Raw genomic sequence first — 13,513 nt, forward strand, 5'->3', positions numbered from 1 at the left:
CAAATTAACAGCAGCTATTCACTTGTACTTATAAGACAAGGCTTTGATTTCAAAATGTGTAAGAATGAGAGACTTAAACCCACATTAATAACCATTTTCCAGATGTACATCTGGCCGAACATAACCCTTGGTTAAGTTTTAATTCTGTCACGAAGCGTTTTACACATGGTGACCAGCCAGTGTATCACTAATGCAAAGCAGTCGGGTTGTACATGCTGCGCGTACCAGCTGGGGGACACAGCAGTGCAGGGGCCCAACTGCTCTGACAATGCTGTGGATATCGCCGGCGGAAGGTTATTAGTCTTGGCTCAACTGCAAGCAATTAACATTAAAAACACAGTGAAACAAGCTCAGTCGGGAAACATTGTCCCTTCCAGGCTTGCCTCTGTCCCCAGCCACTCTCAGAGCCTACCTCTACAGTTCCTCCTGATGTGTCTTCAGAGGCTGGTCTCAGAACATCAACAGCAGCGAGAAAAGGAGGTTTTTCTGCCTCTCTGCTCTGGGAATTTTTCCACACTATTTAAGAAGCAGAGTATTCCAACACCCCACCTTCAGAGAAATGTTTAGACTGTCACTGATGGAGAAACTTTTTCTCAGGATCAGTTTAACAAGCATTTGAAGTGTTTAGCCAAAGCACGTGTGTGTATGAGCACATCATTGGGCCCTTGAGCCTGGAGGTATTTAGCTTACAAATACGCATGCTGAAAGAAATCCCTCTCTCAGCGGAGAAAAATATTTAGATGGTGAGGGGAACTACACTATGGATCAGAAAAACAATGGGACTATACCATTCTGCAGCTGCAAATATAAACACAAAACATGCTGCTCTTTCCCATGTAAGTTTATACACATAGGGCAAAATCCCCACTGAGTGCATTCGCAGCCTGAGCTTTTCTATCTGTATTTAGGATATTAGACACTGGAATTTTGTCTCTCATTTCAGCACTGACCTTCTGCTGTTAGTAAACCTGGTGTTTCCAATTTTATCTTAGCTTTCTACACCTCTTAATTAATGTGTATTAGTGGATGTGAATGTGTATATATGCATATATATATGCAAGTTATATTCTCCTATATGAACAAATTGTGTTTGTTTGCAAGCTAGCATAGTCACTCTGCTCGCCTCCCTCAGAACTTGCCTGTAATACAAAAAAAAATGGAGTTGTCCCTGTCTGGGTAAGTGGGTGGGCTTGGTAAGCACATCATGTGTAATCAGGGAGTTTATATGCCTGGGGGCCAGGCCATGCCAGCTTTCCTTCACCTCACCCATAGGAAATCCCAATATACTGCTATATAACAGGCAGGGAAAGGGGAGATCAAAGAACTGTATCTAGTCAGGCATCTAAGAGATCATTTATAGCTTACTTTACAACTATTCCTGGATGCAAGGCTTTGCACTCCTGAAGAGCTAGAAAAAAACTTTAAAATTATCATTCTGCCTTGCTTGGTATGTCAAGAAATCAGCAAACTGCTGCTCTGCAGATTGCTCCCGCTTGAACTCGTACCCATAGAGCCTTTGTTAATGTAGTGGTAACGTGCCTGAGCTAGCTAATGCAGTGGGTGGGAGAGGGCTCCATGAGTATAACAGGAGGCCTTGATTTAAACTGCTGGAGTAATCTTATCTGAGACTGATGGTCTTTGCTTCTCCATAAATAACACAGGGAAATTCCTCCATGGCAGAATTAGTCTTTTGCTATATGCCTGCCCAGGGAGCACTAGTGAGACAGCAACTCAAAGTAACAGGAGCAATACATGCTTTTGCACAGGTCCTGGGAAGCAACGTGTCCAGGGGCCTGAATCATCTGAGCGTGGTCAATCCTGAAATCACAAATTATACGCTACAAGTTTAATTCTTAAATCTTCTATCTGCGTGTGTAATGTGTATGGTGTTTTTTGTTCTTTCTGAAAAATTATTTGATGTAGTATTTTAAGATGGAGACATAATGTTGCAGCGAGTTGTGTGAATATGTTAAGACAAACAGTTCCAAAGAAAATTACCATTCTGCTATAACTCAATTCTCCTAATTAAACTTCTATGTTAAGCTTGGGTTTAGGATCAATATATTCAGAAGAAGGTTTTTTGATGGTGTAGTTTCCTCTGAAATATGAAAGTAAAATGGCACCACTAGATGGTAGCGTTGCTTATTTCATAGTCACCTCTTTGCTACTTTCCTCTGCAGCGAGAAACAGTTTCTCAAGAGACTGGATCATTGTGTACTTTATCCCCCTGCATGGACTAACCCTTAAGTCAAGAGCTGGTCTGTAGAAGAAGGCAGGGGGAGAAACAATGAACTTCTCCTGACGGAGCATTCGGGGCCACAGTCTGTCCTGGAGCAGGGTCTGCAGGCCTGTGCCGTGCTGAGGAAGGTTGGGTGCAGAGGGTTACCTGCCAGCGGAGACTCCTACGGGCAGTCACTCCTTGTTGCAAAGTCGGGTGGACTTTGACCAAAATAAATTTGCAGTCATAGTTCAAACATGGAAACAGCAAGATGATGATGAAATGATTTTGGTATGCGCTGATAATATAGAAGGGCCTCTTTTATTTTTTTCCCCCGTTATGTTTACAAATGCTGTTTCACGAGACGTTTGTGTCTTATGTACAGAGGCAGTAAGTGCTCTGTATCAATTCCTGAAGGACACAACTACAGGAACTATTCCACTGTACTTGGAAAGTTTACACATTGGATCACCCTAAACCGAGAGATCTATATTTGATGAGGCTGGCTGAGCCTATGCAAGCAGTACATCCACCTGGAAGTGTTTCTGAGAAGTCTGAGTGCATTGAGCGGCTGTCCATTTAGGAGGTATATCAAAACCCTTATTTAGTTTCCCCAACACTTCATTTTTATGACTCTGCTTACTACATTGCAATCCAAAGTGTTATATAGACTATGTAACTAATAATAATTTTAACCGCATAGCGAAAACCACAATGCAGTGCTTTTACACTTCTCATCAAAGGAATGTGAATTTATGAGTGTCTTCCCTGGCCATTTCTGTCAGGCAAATGTATTAATAGGCTATTCACTAATAATCTCAGGTAACCTGATAGCTGTCTTGCATCTCTCCAATAGATAAAGTGCAAATTCCAGGGAGAGTTCTGCTCCAGTGTGCTGACAAAGTGTAAAAGCTTTCCCTCCTGTTGGATGATGTGCTTTGTTGAAGAGGGAAGCACCCTGATTTGAAAACACTGAAATTTGATGAATCGCCTTTGGATGTCTCAGGAGGTCATTGGTCCTTCTGGAACTGATTTTGATGACACGTTTCTATTACAGATCATTAGAACTATTTGGGGGCTCTTTTTGGAGCTTTGTTGTAGTTCTGTATCTAAAAATATAAATTAAAATGTGATTTTTAGCTTATAAAAGTGTTGCTGTTTTTGAACAAATTAGAATATTAAATCACATCCAATTTTAAGACAAATGGAAAAACGTGGGTACCATTACAAACAAGAATTCATTTAAGTTATTAAGTATTAAAGTATAATTTCCAGGTGCTTTGCCCTGAATTATTACATCTTTGCCTAATTGTTGCTTCTTCTTGTTCATGAAGTAGTACTTATAATTGCAAATTTTTTTTCTGTTCTTTAGGCTGGTGGATGTCAGTATGATCTTCTAAACCCATAAGTATTTCTAATTAAAGATGCTATTCATCTTACTGATCTCTTTAATTGTGCTCAGTTCATGAGCGTTCCACTGCTATCAGGAGCATAGTTGTAAAGCCAGGGAACAAAATACTGAAGAAGGTTCTGGAATGCATAGGAAAAATCATCCCTTCCAGATAAACAGATTTGCCATTATAAATGGTGTGATAGATTTTGACTAGACTTGGGCATGTCAACAGGATTGCTAAATGTGTTTTTGTTTAAGAGAAAATGAGACTGGTCATTTCATTATTGTAATAGTTGTCTTTGACCTCCTTGTGTCTTGAGTCACTCCAATAGAGCACTGTATTTTATTGCTGACTGTTTTGCATTGGTTGCTCCCACAGACTTTGTAAGGTTGTTAGAAAGTGTAGGAGTAAGAGGTCTGCTGGCAGTTACATGCTTTCCACCGAGCTACCATCCCGTGTTAATTTTTTTGCTTCAGCAACGAGCAGTTTCTTCCCCTGTAATCTCCACGGCCTATCTTGACAGGATGGACAAAATCACACGTTTGGAAGTCTTTAAACAGAATGATCTTCCCAAGGGTGTGTTCTTTTAAGCCTCACTACTTACTGCCCAGGCTGTTGCTGTGATTTTCCACTCATTCATCTGAAGATGTGATAAGGATTCACTCTCAACTTTGCTGTGTGGTACTGCAAATGCGAGGCTTCCAGGGCTGGTCCTTTTGCTCCTTCGTTTTCTGTGCTTAAGAACTCCCGTTTCTTTCTGTCCACGCTAGCTACATCACTTTTGAGACCCGCCAGAACACAGTCGTCTGGAGCACTGTGCTGGGGTTAGGCACCCTCTCTTAGGCCATGACTAGAGGGGTTGACTAAAGGGGTTCCCTGATGTTCATTGGCCATGTGGGTGTTTAACCTGCCCCATCGTTGCCACTGGAGTCCACATCCAGCGTGAAAAGCAACCCATCCTTCTAGGTGGGCTTCCAAACTGATGTGATTATCTAGCTCTCTGGGTCTTGTTATTGCTGGAGAAGTCCTGGGCTACAGCAAGTGGCATTTGGGGAGCGTCACTGCTGCTGCCTCACCTTCATCAGGGTATTATTGCATTTGCCAGCATGAACCTGACTTTTTATTCTTCCCCATAAGGAGACAGGATGATTTTTCATATTTTCCAGGGGCACACTTGCCCCCAGGCATAAACCCTCCTTCGTCCGAGGGCGGCTGCTCCCGGAGCCACCGGCGAGCTGCCGGCCCGCAGCTCCCGCGGCGCCGAGGGGACGCCGCCGCGGCCGGGGTCGCCGCGGGCGGGAGCGGAGGCGGCCCTGCCCCACCTCGCACCCCGGCCCGGTCCCGAGCACGCAACATGGCGGACAGCCCCCTCTCCTCCTCTCCCCTCCCCGCCCGCCTCGGCTTCCCCTCGCCCCGCCCGGCCCCCTGCGGGCCGCGGCTCTGGGCGGCGGCCGGGGCGGAGGGAGAGGAGGGGCGGCGGCGGCGGCCGGCGGCCGGAATCGTTTCCTGGGTAAGCGCAGCGGGCTGGGAAGCGTTTCCGGAAGGCTGGCCGCATCCCGCAGCCGGCTACGGGCGCCTCCGGGGCAGGCGGCACGGAGCGGCGCGGAGCGGCGCGGCGGGCAGGTGCGCTCCGCAGCTGGGCCGGGAGGGAGGGCGGCCGGGAGGGGAGGGGAGGGGAGGGCAGGGCAGGGCGGCGCGTCCCGTCCCGCTGTGGCGGTGCTCCGGCTGGCCGCCCGCCGCTCCGAAGGCCGGGGGAAGAGCCCCGCCGCCCTTCCCCGGGGCGGCTCCGGCGCGTCCCGGCCTCGGGCGTGCGGGGCCGGGGCCGGCCTGCGGCTGCCGGTGCTGGTGCCGCCGGAGCCCGCCGCCCCGCTCCCCCGCCGTGCGGGAGTGCTGCGGTGCTGCTGCAGGGAACTGGCTGGGGCGGCGGTGCGAGCAGGGGTTTCCCTCCGCCGGCGGCGAGTGGGAACGGGGCCCGGCTCGTTCTGCCTGGGGGGGTGGGTAAGATAAAGAAAGCGTGAGAAGTGGTAAAAGTGCTTGTAGAAGTACCTTTTTTTTTTTTCTGGTGGTTATTAGAGGGGGCTTTGCGAGTTGCGTTCTGTGATTATATCGTACTTGAGGATTGCACGCGGGGTTGCAAATGGGAATGTGCAAAAATACAGTACTCGGGGGGGGGGGGGGGGAATTTCCTATTTAATCCCGCTTGAAGTTCTCAGGAATTTGCCTGGGTCCCACGACAGCAACGGAGCTACTTCTAGTTGCAGCTAGAGAGAGAATGGATTCAGACAGTTAAAAAAAATAGGAAGTGTAACGGTTCATATTCATACTTTATTGCTTTGCCTGCTTGTTTGCAATGTTTTATAATTTTTGGCTGGGTTCCTGCTTGCTAGAAAGGATAAGTTCAGTTCTGTGCTTTAAATACAAAATAACAAAAATGAGGAGAAAAAAAACCCAACCAACCCCAAACTTGCACTGGTGGTGGACTGGTAGGCTTTGTGCGTTGTGGACGCTGTTGGTAGCCGTACAGTATCTGCAGTAAGTTGTGCAGGATAACAGTATCTGCAGCAAGTTACAGTGCTTCACCGAAGGTCTGCTGTGCTACCCCAGAAGCTGAGGTACGGGTTACTGCCGAGCTGCTGCAAGCTCGCTGTGTCCTCTGGCTCACCAGTGTGTTTCTCTGGTTCCTTCTGGGTCTGACATATCATCATCTCATGTTCTGGTACTTTCTGAAAGCTTGAATGAGTTGTCTGTCTTATGTATAAACTATTTTCTGCCAGCATAATTGCATTTAGTTAAAATAAGTGTGTAGATGTCCTAGCTCTTAAAGAGAGATACATCCTCTTATGGTGACCTTGGGACAAAAATCTTGGCTGATTAATTTACTTGCATGGAACAGTGATGCTGAGTGTGGGTATTTTTATTCTTCCTTTACAGTGATGAGTGTTTGATGGAATACTTTTTGGTTGGTATTTTCGGGTTTTTTTGGCCACTTAAGGAAAATCGAGGTTTGGATAGAACTCTTTGGGGAGAAGAGTAGTTTGATTGTGTGTTATGAAGAATACATGACTTGGTTGTAATAAGGAGGAAGATTCTTGGCCCTGAAGCAGCACGAGTGAATGTGCCCTTCCTGATGGAGGAGGTGTCTAAGCAGTAGGTCATAACGGTGTGGGAATCATTTCCTAGGAGAGGAGATGCATGGCTTGGAAACCTGGATTTTTTTGTTGTTGTTTTTCTGTTCTCCAGCTAAGTCAGGACACAGTGAAAAATGGTCATTTTTGGTAGGACATTGGGTGGACTCTGCTGTGCCCTTGGTCAGGAGGGATGACGACTTCCTTAGGAAATGCCTGAGGAGCCTAGAGAGGGTTGTTGCAGGGTTTGAGCTGAAGAGAGGGGTGTCTTTGGGAGCTAGTTAGGAAGGAATTTGACTACTTGAGATGGCCTGCTCTAAGGACGTTTTTTAGCAGAGGCTGTGAAAAACTAAAATGATTCCTGGTAGTTGGTAGGTAATCAACTGATTACATTTCTGCCATCTGTTAGATGGCAGATTTATGCACTTTGGAAGCTCTGACCTAGGATGTGTGGTCGCACTTGAACAAATAATCTACGATGAAGATAAACTATACTGTATGTACCATCTCTTGTTAGTAGAAGATGAGGTCTTGCCTTTGTTCCCTGCTGCGAGCAGGGAGTTCCACTGCTGGGAACAGCAGAACAGATGTGCTGGGTGTGTTAGCTTGTCGCAGACCAAGCTGCTGCCGTCCTCCTGCCATGGAGAAAGTAAAGGTGATAGTGGAATGTGTTAGGCCAGGATGCTGGCAGGAGGGGTGGTGGGATGGGCGCTAGCTCCTGGGGAGTGTCTGTACAGGCCCTTTCACCCGTACTGTGGGTGGGACAGGTGCTGGGGGAAGGAAATGCCAGGTTTTCTAGAGGAGATGGGGAATACCTGCCTTGTTTAGCCTAGCAAATGAGGCCTGAGAGGGGATATGATTGCAATCTGCAAATACAGCAGGGATATAAACACTGGAAAGGGAGAGGGGCTATTTAAGCTAAAGAACAATGTTGGCATGAGAACAAATGGATATAAACTGGCATGAATAAATTAAGCTGGAATTTAGAGAGTTTCCTCCCTAAATGGAGTGAGGTTCTGGAACAACCTTCAAATGGGAGAAGTGGGAGCAAGCCCCCTAACCGGCTCTTGAGGATATATTGAAGAAGTTTATATCGTGTGCTTGGCTGTGGCAGTAGGAGATGAGGCTTGGTGGCTCATGAAGAGCTTTTCTGTATGTCTGAGTTAACTGAATATAGATTTTCTGTGCTAGTGTTTCTAATTTTTAAACCTGACATTCAAAACTGGCATAAAAATAAAATGCTTGCTTTACAATTTGTATCACTACTTAGAAAGGGTTGCAATGTGCTTAGTGGCCACTTTCTGAAACGTTTTGCAAGTTAGGTTTTTTCACCCTCCAAAATAATAGATGCTGGCTTATGTCTGCATCTGTTTGTGTGGAAATTCCTTTTTATTTAAGACAAACTGTGCAAAAGGAGTCTATATGTTAGCGTGTGTGTGAGCTGGTTGAGCATATTATCATTCAGGTTAAAAAGTGAACTGCAGAAAACCTTTTTTCCTATTGAAGTAGATCATAAATTCTCTTAAAAAAGGGAGTTTTTGTGGGGCTGTACAGCAGACACAGATGGTGTGAACTGAGACCAGTGCTCCAAGCTATGCTGTGACTGGAAGATTGGAATAAATGAAGTTTAAAGCAAATTTGTAAACAAGCCTAGTTGAGCATGGGGTTTGTCTCATTTGCTGTTATGCAGAACAGCTGAGATTTATCTAGTGTGGTGCTTGCAGTAGTTGAACTCATACAGAAGTCTGTAGTTGGTTCTAAAAATATTGTGCGTGTGCAACACAGAATACAACCAGCTGCGGATACTATGTAATGGGTCCTATGACCTTCAGCAGTACCGGACTGCTTCTAGAAGATGTAATAAGAAATGAAAGAGCAGCTGTGATGGGCCAAACCAAAGGTTCATCACTGTAGCCTAGTATGCCACACAGGGCTCGAACAAGCCACATGGTGGCTGGCTTCACCTCCAAGCAGCACCCTGGAGATGCCTCTCAGTGCTTCTGCATGGTTTCCTTGCCCTGTGGTGGAAAGTCGTCTCTTGCCATCAGGAGGGATGAGGAGCTCTTGCAGGCTGATTTATACTTCAGGCTAATCTGTCACCCGCTGAAATCAAATGTGAGAAAATTAATCGAGGAGAGGTGAAAATGGGTGCATTTATGATGCACTTTATTGACTCTGTGACTCACATCCTTTTTGCAGGGAAAAGGAGACCTTGGGACACGTACATCTAACGCATGAGGCTGCAGTTCCTCTTCTGGCTTCTCCTAAGCCCCTTCCTGAGCTTATGAGTGTTTTTTTGATGTATAGCTTTCCTATCTGCCACCCTACTAAAGAATGGGATCTTTTTGCCAACCTCTTCCTGCCCCTGTCTGGGCTGGCCACAGCTCCATGGGCTGATGGGCTCCAGACTTGATGGGCAGGATCCCAGCACCTCTGTGCCTGTTTCTCTTTCCTTGTCTCATTATGGGTCTGGGCAGACAACTAATTGCTGCTGTCCTCAGAGCTTTCAGGAGCAGATGATGCTGTTGGGGTGCTCTATCTATGTGGTATCCTGCCTTAGTTTCATTTTTTTTTTTTTAACCCTTCACCTTCAGCCTCCTGCCGCCTTTTGATCTGTTGTCTTCTGCAACCTTCCTTTTTTTTTTTTTCTTTTCTTTCTTTTCTCTCCTTGTAAGCAGATGCCCAAAGAAAAATAAGAACAGGGTGTCCTTATCCAAAACCTCCTCTATAGAAGCTCTCTGAGCTTCTGTCTATTCCCAGTTTGGGGTTGCTGGAGCTGGGTGCAACCTTTCCGTGTTTCAAAATGTTCGGTGGCTTTCAGTTCCAAGTGCTTGTCTGGTTTGTCTGCAGCCCCCGGCACCTCATTGCAGCCTCCATGGCCTTTGGCCAGGGGTGCTGCTTGTCTGTGGGTCTGATTCTGGCTGTGTGAAGAATTCCTTCCTGCTTGTTTTCAGCTGGCTTACTTCATTTGGTGGCTCCTAGCTCCCGTGGCAGAGATTGTTTGTGATCCTGTGTCATGCCACTCACAATTTTGTAGGCCTCTGTCTTCCTCATGAAATTGGCTTTTGACCTGTCTGAAGAGTTGCCTATTCAGATATTCTTTGTATAGAAGCCATTCCTGACCATGAGCATCTCCTTCCAGGAGTCTATCCTGTTTCTACGTGTCCTGTTAGGATGGGAAGATCAGGGCTGTATACAGTTGTCAACATATAGGTGAGCTTTGGGGCTACACAGTGGCATAACAATGTTTGTTTGTTTTTATTTTCTTTCTTAATGATTTGTAATGTTTGATTTGCTTTTTTCAACTGCTAGTGAGTTAATTTCATGAATCTGTGAAATCATAATGTCAAGATGTTGCTCAGGAGTACGGTCTGTTTGGAATCACTCAGTTATGTATAGCCACAGTTGTATCTTTCCCATGTGCATCTTATATTTCTTGTGTTTATTTGCATTAGCTTTCCTCTGCAGCGTTATTGACTCAGTCTCCCAGGATTGTCTGGAGTTCCTCACATCCTGGCCTTGCTAACACAATACATTTTTTTTATCATCAGCAAACTTCCTCAACTCCTGCTCATTCTCCTTCCCTTGTCTCATGTGAATGTGTAAAACAGCCAAAGTCTGAGCGTGGGTCTCTGCCAAACTTCACTGGTGTCTTCTGTTCACTCCAAGAAGAGACTGTTTACTCTTATCCTTTCCTTGTTTCTGTTTTTCAACCATCTATCTCTCCGCACAGGACCTTTCCTCTTACCTTTCTGTCTGCCTAGCTTCCTTAAGAAAGCCCTTCCTTAGTTTTTGGTAAGGGACTTGGTTGAAGTCTTTTTGAAAATTCAGGTAGGTCAGAGTGAATGAGTGTACCTTGTCTATGTTTGGCACCTTTGTAGAACTCGGGAAGGTTTGTTAGGCAGGGTTTCTCTCCATATGGACTGTACTGACTCTTCTCCAAGCAGACTATTTATCCAAGTGACCAAATTCTCTCCTTTTATCATTAGCATCAATTGAGTTAATTATTAGCCCAGTAGAGGTGTTAGGCTTTGCAGCTCTGTACTTCCCTGGACCCCGCTGAGATTCTTTCTTTTGCCACTCTCCATTCACTTTCTGCAAAGGATGTTTCAAGCAGAAGGTTGCAGAGCTCTGGCAGAAGAATTTGACCGAAGCATTGCAGAGAGTGCCCTGGGATTGCTAATGGATGCTGGTTTAGCTGTACGTGGTCTGAGAGGTCCTGGTTGCATAAGCTTGTTGCCAAGGGTATAAGGGCAGACCCTGCAGGGAGGTGACTGGAAGTGAATGTAGGAGTCAAAGCCTAACAAAGACAGTGGGCACTTGGCCTGTATCATCTGCAGGACAATGAGTAGACCTTGTGTGGTGGGGTTTTTTTATGCTTCAAAAGGGTCAAACTCAATTCTCGATTTAGTTTGAGATCTAAGGTGAGCCTCTGAGTTCTGCCTCTGACCGTTAAATCCATTTTTTTTTTTTTTAACTAAAATGTGCTGAGCTTCCGTCTCCCCATAAAATGTGATACTTGTTTGGGTAAGCATTTAGACGGTGATTTTTACTGCTGAACAAACTTTGCATCTGTGTATAACACTGATTAGTGCATTTTGAAGTGGTCTGCATAACAATTAGGATGATTAACTAGATGCAGATTTCTGCCTGTATCAGTAGTCTGTGCGGCATTTGATACTGAACACTGATCTCAGCTGAATGAAGTCAGATGCAGTTTACTCTAGTATATTCATGAATGTAAACTACCAACTTCAGTAGTAGTGCATTAAGAGTAATAATACGTGATGGAGGTTTGCTACAAAATAAAACATGTAAATTTTTGCTTCTGATCTCAGTACAGGGTAGCCAGTGTCTGTATTTGTGGTTTGTTTTACTTTATGAATAGTGCTGCTACTGTAAAGTACTTTAAGCAAACTGCTGTCAGACTTATATTTGACAGTTTAATCTTTCGAACTTCACAATTTAAAAACCTGTGCTAAAATCTCAGTGGTGTCTTCCCGTAGCTATGCCAAAGTAGAGTTGTAACCCACTGATTTAGTCGTCTAGCTCTTATTGTTTGGCTGTTCTTTTTTCTGTAGAAATCTAACAGAAATTTTTCTCTTTCCTTTGTCTTCCTTGCCAAATTATATTGCACCCCAGGTAATATATCCCGTCAGACAAGCATCGGTTCTGCCTGCCCTTGGGAAAACCCTCCTGGAAGCACTAGGCATGCTTTGCTGTGATAAGCTTTTAAGCAGTTTTGCAGTGTGTTTAGTTCTTTTGTTGAGGGTTGGTGGTTTTTTTTTTTCCCTTTAGTGCAAGTGCAGTTTAATTTTCAAAGGCACCAAAAGGAACATTCTAAACTACTTCTGCAGATTTCAAGTGTAGAATATGTGTTTAAAAAATACACATAGGGTTTGATATCTGTGCTAAAATGTGTTTCATGCAGGACTCAGTGACAACTGATTTTTTTTTTCTTATGTCTATTACTTGGTAATGGAGGGAGGTTTCCTGGTATAATTATGGTGTGTAAAGGACAGATTCCAAATGGAAGGAAGCTGGCAGGCTCTAAATGTTCCCTACCTTTATGAATTAACTTGTCTGAACAGAAGAAACTACCATAAACTTTACATATTTTGTTGTTGTCTGTTGTAGAAACATGTAATTCCTTTGCAGTGTTCTCAGGGTAGAAAGCCCTCCAAACAGCGATTAAATGACAATAATTTGGTGTGACTAATATTGGCACAAATTAGTTAAGCCTTTATCAGAAACCTTGTAAGTATAATTTTTCAGATGGGTTGGAAGGAGATGCTGCAGGGTGCTTACTGGCCAGCTGCCTAATTCAGCAAATGAGGAGCTTGACATTAAGCCATCCTATGTAGTTAATACAGAATTTCATTATAAGAAACTGGAAGCAGTAGTTTGGGTAAATATGACAACTAATTCATTGCTCCCGTGTTTACATTTGCCTTGTTAATTCTATTTGCAAAGAGGATTGTTGTTAGGAAGGAATGTTTCTTAGGAAGGTATTGAATTGTGTAGCTATGGAGGAAGCTGCGCAGAGAACCAGCATGAAAGAGGAAAGGGAGTTGCAAGGAAGAGAAATAAGGAGGAAGGTTGCTCTCACGTGGAGAATTCAGCACTTGCAGAACTAAGTTGGGATTTAAATGCAGCATAATGGAAAGAGTTTAATTAGGTTGTTTAAATTAATTGAAGATATATAAGTATAGGACACAACCTATGAACTTACAGAAAGATTCATCTGGAAGTAAATACAGTGGGGAACCTGGGTGTTTGGGATACATATGGTATTAAGTAAACCTCCAGCACTACGTGATGACCTTGTTGTGTGCCTTGCATGTGAGCAGGAGGGGCAGGATCTCCATGTGATTGTTTCCCTGATACCCATCTGGGTTTAAAATGGTGCTGCCTGGGGAGCGTGCAGTCTCACCGGGCCAGGCACCCAGCTGGAGCGGTATGCCGGGGGTGTCCCAGCAGCTTTGTCATGGGAAACTTTGTTTGCCTGTGAAATCGCTGGTGCTGGATGTGTGCTGTCTAAGTCACTGTGGTGATGCTGGTCAGCAGAAAGAGGCACAAGGATAAAAGTATTAGGACAGAGTTAAATTTTAGTAACTCCCTTTAACAGAATGATGTCAAGTATCAAAGGAATGAAAGTAATCTATGCAAAAGTTTTTTGCTGTTCTTTCTTCCCTCTTGAAAGCTTAAATGGCCATTTTTCCTGGGTGTATAAAACTGTTCTACTCTGGCACAGGAAAATGTAGGAAATGGACAAC

General features: G+C 44.7%; 1 protein-coding gene across 12 annotated transcripts in view; it reads left to right on the forward strand.

Moving 5' to 3' along the window:
- Nucleotides 1-5,101: 5,101 nt before the first annotated feature.
- APBB2 (amyloid beta precursor protein binding family B member 2) overlaps nucleotides 5,102-13,513 on the forward strand; it is a 199,697-nt gene continuing 191,285 nt past the window's right edge. For 10 of the 12 annotated variants that reach the window (XM_075091601.1, XM_075091608.1, XM_075091614.1 and 7 more), the window contains exon 1: nucleotides 5,132-5,235. The gene's annotated coding sequence lies outside the window, so the exon portion shown is untranslated. The other 2 variants (XM_075091604.1, XM_075091603.1) reach the window with 2 other exon arrangements.

The sequence above is a fragment of the Phalacrocorax aristotelis genome, chromosome 4 (assembly GCF_949628215.1).
Source record: "Phalacrocorax aristotelis chromosome 4, bGulAri2.1, whole genome shotgun sequence".
Classification (NCBI taxonomy): Eukaryota; Metazoa; Chordata; class Aves; order Suliformes; family Phalacrocoracidae; genus Phalacrocorax; species Phalacrocorax aristotelis.